Source organism: Podarcis erhardii, assembly GCF_964252035.2.
Source record: "Podarcis erhardii genome assembly, chromosome: 7".
NCBI classification, from domain to species: Eukaryota; Metazoa; Chordata; class Lepidosauria; order Squamata; family Lacertidae; genus Podarcis; species Podarcis erhardii.
The window spans coordinates 88944627-88956657 of NC_138511.1; positions in this window are offsets into that span (position 1 = coordinate 88944627).

A 12031-nucleotide genomic window follows, 5' to 3' on the forward strand; every position below is an offset into this window, starting at 1 on the left:
CTTTTTTTTAAAATGAATGTGAAGTTTTACTATCATCTGGTTTAGGGCATTGTGGTATATTTCTTGGTCTGAATCTTGACCTACACCATGCTGCCTATCTATTGTCAAGCATTCAGAATTGGAAACACACCCTTGGTATTAACTTTCTGAAGTGAGAAACCTCAGAATATCTATCATCTATCATCTATCTATCATCTATCTACCTATCATCCATCTATCATCTATCTATCTATCTATCATCTATCTATCTATCTATCTATCTATCTATCTATCTATCTATCTATCTATCATCTATCTATCATCTATCTATCTATCTATCAATCATCTATCTATCATCTATCTATCTATCTATCTATCTATCTATCTATCTATCTATCATCTATCTATCTATCTATCTATCTATCTATCTATCATCTATCTATCTATCATCTATCTATCTATCTTTCTATCTATCTATCTATCTATCTATCTATCTATCTATCTATCTATCATCACCTATCTATCACCTATCTATCTATCTATCATCTATCTATCTATCTATCTATCTATCTATCTATCTATCTATCTATCATCTATCCATCTCTATTATCTATCATCTATCTATATCTATCTATCTATCTATCTATCTATCTATCTATCTATCTATCTATCTCTATCTCTATAATCTATATCTATCTATCATCTATCTATCATCTATCTATCTATCATCTATCTATCTATCTATCATCTATCTATCTATCTATCATCTATCTATCTATCTCTCTATCTCTCTATATCTATCTATCTATCTATCTATCTATCTATCTATCTATCTATCTATCTCTATCATCTATCTATCTATCATCTATCTATCTATCTATCTATCTATCTATCTATCTATCTATCTATCTATCTATCATCTATCTATCTATCTATCTATCTATCTATCTATCTATCATCATCTGTCTGTCTATCTATCTATCTATCTATCTATCTATCTATCTAATCTATCTATCTATCACCTATCCTTTATCACCTATCCTTTATCATCTATCATCTCTCTCTCTCTCTCTCTCTCTCTCTCTCTCTCTCTCTCTCATCTATCTATCTATCTAATCTCCTTTGGTTGGTTGGACAATATTAGGATCAAAGTATTTGAAATTTCTTGTGACCCTTGAAACAATCAAGTGAGTTAGAAGGATATGGAATATCTTGTCTAATAAAAGCAAATTTGTCCCATTCTCACATGCCAAAGTTACTTTGTAGGGAAATCCTACTTTAAAAATTGGGGAAATGATGGTGCCATGGAAAAATTGGATGGAAGCAGGTGTATTGACTTTGGACCAATCAATAGATGAGGAAGATTAGTTTTATACGCTCGCTGTTCTAAGAGAACAAATCTGGCCCAAAATCTCCAGGCACAACATCTCCTCACAAGTTTGTTTGGAACAGCAGCTTTTTCAGCTTCTGAGACACCTGAGATATTGGAGCATTTGGATAATTTGTTGTAAACTAAAAAGACATGATCACTTTCTACAGATGTTTATTATCAATAAGTAAGTTTCATATGCAGACTTTAAGAAATGGTTGGAAAAAAGAACTGGAACTTTCAATACCACCCAAACAGTGGGAAAATGTTTTACCCTCTGTACCAACCGTATTGATGGATCTTAAAAACGAGATTTATACAACAGAAAATAATATTCAGAATTTATTGGACTCCTTTATGTTTGTATAAAAAAGGACTGGCTAAAGTAGCTTTTTTGCTGGAGATGTAATAAGGACAATGTCTCCTTGAAATATATATTTTTATAGTGTTCTATACTTGCTAAATGCTGGGAGAAATTGCTGGACTATATAAATAGGAATGTATGGAAAAAGTTAACATTTTCAGAGGAGAATATTATTTTAAATTTTATACCTACTGTATGGAAATGGACAACGGCACAATGAAAATGGATTCTGCCCTAACAGTGGCTAAGAGACTGATACTGATGAACTGGGAGATATGATCCCTTTAATCAATGGCTTGACAACACGACAATACTCGCAACTTCTGAAAGGGGTTGCTTATAGATGTAGACTTTGTTGGGACATTTGGAATGAGTTTATGCAGAATGTAGTAGGTCATTAAAAACCGTATATGCATTAAGATAATACAGTGGTGCCCCGCAAAATGAATGCCTCGCAAGACGGAAAACCCGCTAGACAAAAGGGTTTTCTGTTTTGGAGGTGCTTCGCAAAACGAATTTCCCTATGGGCTTGCTTTGCAAGACGAAAATGTCTTGCGAGTTCCTGTGGGTTTCCCCCCCTTTCCCCCCCTCTTATCCGCTTATCCGCTTATCCGCTTATCCACTAAGCTGATAAGCCGCTAAAAGCCGCTAATAGCGCTAATCTGCTAAACCGTCAATGGGCTTGCTTCGCAAGACAAAAAAAACGCTAGACGAAGAGACTCGCGGAACGGATTCTTTTCGTCTTGCGAGGCACCACTGTAATAGCACTAATATCAAAATAAAGATGTATGGAAATGCAAGTGATTATGCTAATTGTATTGCGCTGTATTTTTTGCACTGTTCCCTTTGTCACTTTCTTTCTTTATAAATGATTTTTTCCCTAATAAAATATTATTATTAATAAAAACAGTGGTCAAGCGGAGGTTTTTCTTCGTCTCCCTTCAAGTTGGGACTCAGCATCCTTCTTAATACCAGTTTATGGAAGCCAAAAATGGAGAGAGTTCCTCTTATGTTCAGGTTCTACTGGCAACTTTCCTGCAATGGACACCTGGACCTTCCATGGAGGAGGCGAACAAAGAGGAGCCTCAGATGATATGGGCTCAGTCTATATGGGGACTGGTGGTCTTTGAGGCATTGCAGTCCTGAGCCATTTACGCATTGCGTGGCGAGTTCCCACCTCCCCCAGTAGAAAGAACGAGATGTGACACCATTGATTAAGGTTAATGGGCTAAAATTGGCCACAACTTTATTGGTTACAGGTAAGAGCGGTATTGGCTTAGGCATTGGTCCTATCCGACTATCCGGCTTCAGCCTGTTTGCTTGAAGACTGGGAAGGGTTAACACCAGCAGGGGGAGCCCTGCTGATGCATGTCAACTAGGTAACTCCCTTGTGGTTGGGGGCACGCTTTAGGCCCTGGTCTCCATAGGCTTCGGACGAGGCCATGCCACCCGGAATCCTTTACCAGACTACCCTTCAATATTTGGGGGAGGTGATGGCGCCCCCCCAACACATCTGCATAACAATACCCCTACCAATGCCTAACCACCAAGACCAAAGGAGTTGTCACGATTTGCTACGAGGTAGGCAAAAAACCAAATGGCTGGTGCCAATTTGCCAAATGGAACAAAATTCCTACCAGGCCCCTTAACGGTGACCGACCGAGGTCCATAGCAAGGTCAAAAGAGAAACCTTAAAGGGCGGGTGGGTGAGAAAACCAGTCAGCTGAGCAGTCCGAAAGAGGGTGATCCCGGGCCGCGCTTGCCTTAAATGGGGCAAGCCACACACCCCGAGCCAGCCGATTGGATGGCTCAGGGGATGACGCAGCCCGAGGATTCCCCCAGATCGCGCGGGGCTGCAAACCAGCCACCGTGCGTGTGTTGGGGGCGTGAAGCCCACAAGAACAACAGCAACACCTCCTCCTGATGTCAGAAGTGGCTTTGTACACATTTGATTGCATATCACCTGATCCATCCACAGTAATTATTAAGTTTGCAAATGATACTACCATAACGGGCCTAATTACAGGCGGAGATGAAACAGCGTACCGGGGAGAGGTTCAAAAAGTATCTACATGGTGCTTAGAGAATAACTTGCACCTAAATATTAGTAAGACAAAGGAGATGGTGTTGGACTTCCGGAGGAAGAGAGGGGAACCTGCACCGTTGTATATCGGGGGGGGGCTGTGTGGAGAGAGTCTCCTCCTTTAAATTCCTGGGAGTATACCTTAGTGAGGACCTCACTTGGAAAATCAACATAACTCGGGTGGTCAAAAAGGCCCAACAGAGACTCCATTGCCTCAGGGTCTTGTGAAAGAATAATGCTAAACAACAACTGATGAACTTCTACCGGTCCACAATAGAAAGTGTCCTTTCATATTGTATCACAGTGTGGTATGATGGTCGTTTACCTTCCCGCTGGAGTGGTACCTATTTATCTACTTGCACTTTGACGTGCTTTTGAACTGCTAGGTGGGCAGGAGCAGGGACCGAGCAATGGGAGCTCACCCCGTCGCTGGGATTCAAACCACCGACCTTCTGATCAGCAAGTCCTAGGTTCTGTGTGGAGGAAGAAGAAGAAGAAGAAGAAGAAGAAGAAGAAGAAGAAGAAGAAGAAGAAGAAGAAGAAGTCAGCTATAGCTGAGAAAATAACCCATAATGTAATGCTGCTGAAAGAAAAGTTAGAAAAATGGGTGCCTTTTATGCCATCTAGTGGGTGTTTCCTTTATATACGAGTGAAAATAGTCCACAAAATATTATACAAGCTGCATCTTGTGATCATCTATAGTTACAGATACACACTGGTCCCACTATTAGAATGCTTGTTATCTGAAATATCAGTTATCCGAATGCAAAGAATTATACCCAAGTCTTCCTATGTGAATGGCTGATAGCCAAACAGCTGGAATTTCCCCACTTCCTTACTTGTTTGTGTTTTGCTGGTTGGTGGCAGCTATTCTGAGCAGAAACCATGGCATGAGGGAGAGTGACTGGACAAATCAGGCAGCAGGAGAGGACAGACAAATTAGATTTTCTGTTGTTTGCTTTTGCTGATTGGCTACAGCAGTTTGGGGCAGAAACCAGGGAGGGAGGGAGAATGGAGAACTTACGGATTAGAAATGTTCCCATGGGAAATAATGGAAATATCAGCTCCTTATGCGAATACACACCTAATGATTTCCTGGGAATGCATTGTGTTTGGAAAGCAGGGGAAGATGAACTTGCTATAGATGGATGCTTCTATACAGCCCTGCTGGGCGAATCTGTACCCAGAGGAGGCTGTGATGGCCATCCTTCAGATATTTGAAGATGGCTATCCTGCCGCCTCTCAGTCTTCTCTTCTCCAGACTTAACATACCCGACTCCTTCAACCATTCCTCATTGGGTTTCAGCTCTGTGTGGCGCCCCCTGGAGTTAAGTGACAAGGCTGCATCTCTCTCTCTCTCTGGCTAGGTGCAACCTTTGACCCACTTCTTGAAACTCTGGAAAGTGGGGGAGTTCATTCAGTGGCATATTGTGGGTTTGCAGTGCCCGGGGCCGCTTGGAGGGAGGGAAATGGACAGAGTACGCATGCACGTTCAACTGCCTAGTTGCGTATGTGTCACCCAGGAGATCGCAGAGATAGGGAGAGCCATTCCCTTGTGCTGTTCACGGTCTGCTTTAGATGTACAGATCAATGTGGACCCTCCACTAGGTTCTATATAGGGCCCATTTGGGAATTCCTGGATTCTACTTCTGACCTGTCTTGGCTGGCTCCCTTCATACGTTGGCCTTGGAGGGCAAGTCACAGCTCCAGCTCCAAAGGCCTTGGCCCTTGAGAGACAACAGCACGGGGAAGTCACACCATCACAGATCACCTGCCCTCTGGTCCTTGGGACAGGAGACTTCTGCTGCCTCCTTGCAGAATTATTTTTGCATATTTCAGAGAGATCTTTTGGGTCATTTGGAGGTGGGGAGGGAGAAGGAGGTAGGGAGAGAGAAAAATGTTTGGAAGCTCCTTCATTTGCCCAGAAGGTTTCCTTCTACAGAAATGTGAATGGTCCAGTTCTGGGCTAAGAGACCATTTATTTGTGCTCTAGCCAACTCTCAAAACAAGAATTCCTTGAAACACCAAGTGGTCAGATTTATCTCAGTGGTTTTTTTGAAACACCAAGTGGTCAGATTTATCTCAAGTTTACTTGCAGCTTACAGGCATTTTGGAGTTGGCTGTTTCTTTTTATTGCCCAAGTGACATTCTCTAAACCTCTCCCTGCAGCATATCGGCCATCTGGGTCAACATTTTTTGACCCTTAAAGCGCACGGTGCAAAGAAACTCAGGGCTCCCTATCTGATAATTTGAGGTTGGCTATCTTCATGCTGACATCCAGCCATGCTTCATGGTGACAGCAGTCATGAAATCAAAAGACGCCTGCTTCTTGGGAGAAAAGCAATGACAAACTGATATGTAGGGGGACTAACCCCCCCCTTAATGTGGCAGTTTTTAAAGAGGGAACTAGGGTGACAAACTGAACTGTCCATTTGGGATACATAGAAATTTGTCCTCTGAGCTTAGATTTGTCCTCTGAACAGAGCAAAATTCTGCAGTATTGGGGTGAACTTATACTGGACCATCCGCACATGAAGAAGAAGAAGAAGAAGAAGAAGAAGAAGAAGAAGAAGAAGAAGAAGAAGAGGAGGAGGAGGAGTTTGGATTTGATATCCCGCCTTTCACTCCCCTTCAGGAGTCTCAAAGTGGCTAACATTCTCCTTTCCCTTCCTCCCCCACAACAAACACTCTGTGAGGTGAGTGGGGCTGAGAGACTTCAAAGAAGTGTGACTGGCCCAAGGTCACCCAGCAGCTGCAGGTGGAGGAGTGGAGACGCTAACCCGGTTCCCCAGATTACGAGACTACCGCTCTTAACCACTACACCACACTGGCTCTCAGAATCATGTTGTTGTTGTTTAGTCGTTTAGTCGTGTCCGACTCTTCGTGACCCCTTAGACCAGAGAACGCCAGGCACCTCTGTCCTCCACTGCCTCCCGCAGTTTGGTCAAACTCATGCTGGTAACCTCGAAAACACTATCCAACCATCTCGTCCTCTGCCGTCCCCTTCTCCTTGTGCCCTCCATCTTTCCCAACATCAGGGTCTTCTCCAGGGAGTCTTCTCTTCTCATGAGGTGGCCAAAGTACTGGAGCCTCAGCTTCACAATCTGTCCTTCCAGTGAGCACTCAGGGTTGATTTCCTTCAGTATGGAGAGGTTTGATCTTCTTGCAGTCCATGGGACTCTCAAGAGTCTCCTCCAGCACCATAATTCAAAAGCATCAATTCTTCGGCGATCAGCCTTCTTTATGGTCCAGCTCTCACTTCCATACATCACTACTGGGAAAACCATAGCTTTAACTATACGAACCTTTGTTGGCAAGGTGATGTCTCTACTTCTCAAGATGCTGTCTAGGCCTGTCATTGCCCTTCTCCGAAGAAGCAGGCGTCTTTTAATTTCGTGGCTGCTGTCACCATCTGCAGTGATCATTGAGCCCAAGAAAGTAAAATCTCTCACTACCTCCATTTCTTCCCCTTCTATTTGCCAGGAGGTGATGGGACCAGTGGCCATGATCTTCGTTTTTTTGATGTTGAGCTCCAGACCATATTTTGCGCTCTCCTCTTTCACCCTCATTAAAAGGTTCTTTAATTCCTCCTCACTTTCTGCCATCAAGGTTGTGTCATCTGCATATCTGAGGTTGTTGATATTTCTTCCGGCAATCTTAATTCCGGCTAGGGATTCATCCAGCCCAGCCTTTCGCATGATGAATTCTGCATATAAGTTAAATAAGCAGGGAGACAAAATACAGCCTTGTCGTACTCCTTTCCCAATTTTGAACCAATCAGTTGTTCCATATCCAGTTCTAACTGTAGCTTCTTGTCCCACATAGAGATTTCTCAGGAGACAGATGAGGTGATCTGGCACTCCCATTTCTTTAAGAACTTGCCATAGTTTGCCGTGGTCAACACAGTCAAAGGCTTTTGCATAGTCAATGAAGCAGAAGTAGATGTCTTTCTGGAACTCTCTAGCTTTCTCCATAATCCAGCGCATGTTTGCAATTTGGTCTCTGGTTCCTCTGCCTCTTCTAAATCCAGCTTGCACTTCTGGGAGTTCTCGGTCCACATACTGCTTGAGCCTTCCTTGTAGAATTTTAAGCATAACCTTGCTAGCGTGTGAAATGAGTGCAATTGTGCGGTAGTTGGAGCATTCTTTGGCACTGCCCTTCTTTGGGATTGGGATGTAGACTGATCTTCTCCAATCTTCTGGCCACTGCTGAGTTTTCCAAACTTGCTGGCATATTGAGTGTAGCACCTTAACAGCATCCTCAGAATCATAGAACTGTAGAATTCAAAGTTGGGTATACCATATTCAGCCATTTTGAACGGCATCCGGTTGGAAATCGCTCAACAACTTTAGTCAAAAAACCTTTGTGGCAACCCTAATTCAAAGGGACCTTGGGAGCCATCTAGTCCAACCCCCTGCAATGCAGGAATCTCAACTAAAGCATCCATGACAGATGGCCACCCAACCTCTGCTTAAAAATCTCCAATGAAGAAGTCCATAATCCCCCAAGGGAGTCCATTCTGCTGTTGAAGGGCTCTTATCACCAGAAGGTTATTCCTGCTTTCTTGTAACTGGATGAAATTGGTTTGGGCGCTACAATCTGAAGCAACAAAAAAATGAGCTTGTTCCCTCTTCCATGTGATAGCCCTTGAGATATCTGAAGATGGCTAACATGTTTCCTCTCAGTCTCCTCTTATCCAGTCTAAACATACCCAACTGCCTCAACTGTTCCTCATAAGGCTTGGTTTCCAGACCCTTGAACATCTTGGTTGCCCTCCTCTGCCCACCTCCCAGCTTGCCAACATCCTTCTTAAATTGTGGTGCCCAGAACTGGACACAGTATTCCAGGTGTGATCTGATCAAGGCAGAAAAGAGTGGGACTATTATTTCAGGTGGCACTGTGGGTTAAACCACAGAGCCTAGGACTTGCCGATCAGAAGGTCAGCAGTTTGAATCCCCGCGATGGGGTGAGCTCCCGTTGCTCGGTCCCTGCTCCTGCCCACCTCGCAGTTCAAAAGCACATCAAAGTGCAAGTAGATAAATAGGTACCGCTCCAGCGGGAAGGTAAATGGCATTTCCGTGTGCTTCTCTGGTTCGCCAGAAACGGCTTAGTTATGCTGACCTCATGACCCGGAAGCTGTACGCCGGCTCCCTCGGCCAATAAAGCGAGATGAGCGCCGCAACCCCAGAGTCAGTCACGACTGGACCTAATTGTTAGGGGTCCCTTTACCTTTACCTCGGGTTACAGAAACTTCAGGTTGCATTTTTTCAGGTTATGGACCACCAAATCACGGAAATACTGATATTCATTTTGTTAGTTTGGGCAAAAGTTTTCCAATCTGTTAAGGTCGTCTTGAATCCCGATTTTCTCTTCTATGGCATTGGCTACCCCTCCCAGTTTCATGTCATTTGCAAATTTGATGAGCATGCCCACAATTCTTTCATCCAAGTCGTTCTGCTTCACCATCCTGCTTCTTTAGTAGACTAACAACCTACCGGATCAGAATGATTGCAGAATCATAGAATCATAGAATCATAGAGTTGGAAGAGACCACAAGGGCCATCGAGTCCAACCCCCTGCCAAGCAGGAAACACCATCAGAGCACTCCTGACATATGGTTGTCAAGCCTCTGCTTAAAGACCTCCAAAGAAGGAGACTCCACCACACTCCTTGGCAGCAAATTCCACTGTCGAACAGCTCTTACTGTCAGGAAGTTCTTCCTAATGTTTAGGTGGAATCTTCTTTCTTGTAGTTTGGAACCCTTGCTCCGTGTCCGCTTCTCTGGAGCAGCAGAAAACAACCTTTCTCCCTCCTCTATGGGACATCCTTTTATATATTTGAACATGGCTATCATATCACCCCTTAACCTTCTCTTCTCCAGGCTAAACATGCCCAGCTCCCTTAGCTGTTCCTCATAAGGCATCGTTTCCAGGCCTTTGACCATTTTGGTTGCCCTCCTCTGGACACGTTCCAGTTTGTCAGTGTCCTTCTTGAACTGTGGTGCCCAGAAATGGACACAGTACTCCAGGTGAGGTCTGACCAGAGCAGAATACAGTGGCACTATTACTTCCCTTGATCTAGATGCTATACTCCTATTGATGCAGCCCAGAATTGCATTGGCTTTTTTAGCTGCCGCGTCACACTGTTGGCTCAGTGTGAAATGCCCTGCTGAATCAGATCCACTTGGGCAACAGCTTGTCTTTCTCTGACACGGCCAAGATCCCTGCAGAAAGCCCTTAAATACTCACCCCTGTCCTTTGTCTGCCCCTCCATGGATATGGCAGCCGCATCCCCTCCTTCAGCCTCTAAAGGGAAAAGGGCAGGCGGTCCATTCTCTCCTCTAGGACAGCACCCCAATTGTATGACCAGCCCATAGGTGCCTACTCCCTCAGGCCCTGGGTGCCTGAGCACCCACAAAAATCCCCAGGAAGGGCCTGGGCACCCACAAATTTCGGTACCAGTGCCATGGCACTCCTGCCCTAGCCCCAAGCCACTCAGTATTGTGAGGATCACAAAGTTGCAGAGTAGCTCTATAATATTCATCGGTTGGCCCTCCAGTTGTTGGAATACAACTTCCATCATTATCACCCCTAACTGACGACCATGCTGGCTCCTGCGGGTTAGAATCCAATGTGAAACAGGTCTTATTTATTTCTTTATTTGATTTATATACTGCCCTTCATCCTGTTCATGGAATAAAATACAAGATAAAAACACAAGTAAATAGCTAAACAGTGAAATTGATGCTTTTGAATTCTGGTGCTGGAGGAGACTCTTGAGATTCCCATGGACTGCAAGAAGATCAAACCTCTCCATTCGGAAGGAAATCAGCCCTGAGTGCTCACTGGAAGGACAGATCCTGAAGCTGAGGCTCCAAGACTTTGGCCACCTCATGAGAAGAGAAGACTCCCTGGAAAAGACCCTGATGTTGGGAAAGAGGAAGAGCACAAGGAGAAGGGGACAACAGGATGTGATGGTTGGATAGTGTTCTCGAAGCTACCAACATGAGTTTGACCAAACTGCGGGAGGCAGTGGAAGACAGGAGTGCCTGGCGTGCTCTGGTCCATGGGGTCACGAAGAGTCGGACATGACTAAACGACTAAACAACAACAACAAACAGTGAAACAATACCCCGCTTCCCACAGGCACATCTTAAATGGCTGTAGAATATTAATCAGCCAAAGTTTTGGTTGAAAAGGAACGTTTTCACCTGGTGCCTAAAATATATATAGTGAAGGCACAAGGCAAATCTCCCTGGGGAGAGCATTCCACAGATGGGGAGCCACTGCAGAGTAGGCCCCGCTCTCATGTTGTCACCCTTCAGCCCTTTCATGGAGGAGGCACACAAAGAAGGGCCTCAGATGATGAACACAAAGTCCAGGATAGTTTGTATGGGGAGAGGTAGTCCTTGTGCAAACCATCACACAACCTCTTAGTGGGCACAAAAAGGACTTATGTGCAGTTGTACCAATATCATCCCAGAGCCATCTCTATCCAAATCTCCTAGAGCCCAGGTGTTGTGGTAAACTGAAATTCTGAAGTGCATCGGCTCTGCACAACAACCTCTGTAGACATGCCTCTTCTAAGGCTGTGCAATGAAAAACAAGGCCGTCCTTTTGGTTTTAATACCAAACCAGTGGTCTGTCCACCTCCAGTCCTTCCCTGCCTCTTCTTGTGTTGCCACCCTCTGGACCTCTCATGGAGGAGGCACATGAAGAAGGGCATCAGATGATGAACACAGGATCCGAGTCAGTCTATATGGGGAGAGGCAGTCTTTCAGGTATTGCGGTCCAGAACCATTAAAGGCTTCATAGGGGAAAACCACCACTTTAAATTGGGCCCGGAAGCTCATTGGCAGCCAGTGCTGTCATTGGTCTTATCTGCAAACTCTCTTGTTGCAGTGAACAACCTTGCCACCAAATTCTGCACCAGCTGAAGCTGATTTCCAGATAATATCTATCTGCACAAAACGGCTTGGACTATATTACTGTATTCCCTGAAAATGACTATTCATGAGGCATTTTAAAAAACCTGTGCTCTACCTGGGACATTAGACACTGGATTAATAAGAATCATTCATGTTAATGTAAAATCTGATACTTGCTATGCAAGTGTGGATGTTATGTTATATACACATCTTTGCTATACACACACACACACACACACACACGGTGGATGTTTGGGTTGCGAACGTGATCTGTGAGGGATGCATGTTCGCAACCCGCAGTGTCCGCAA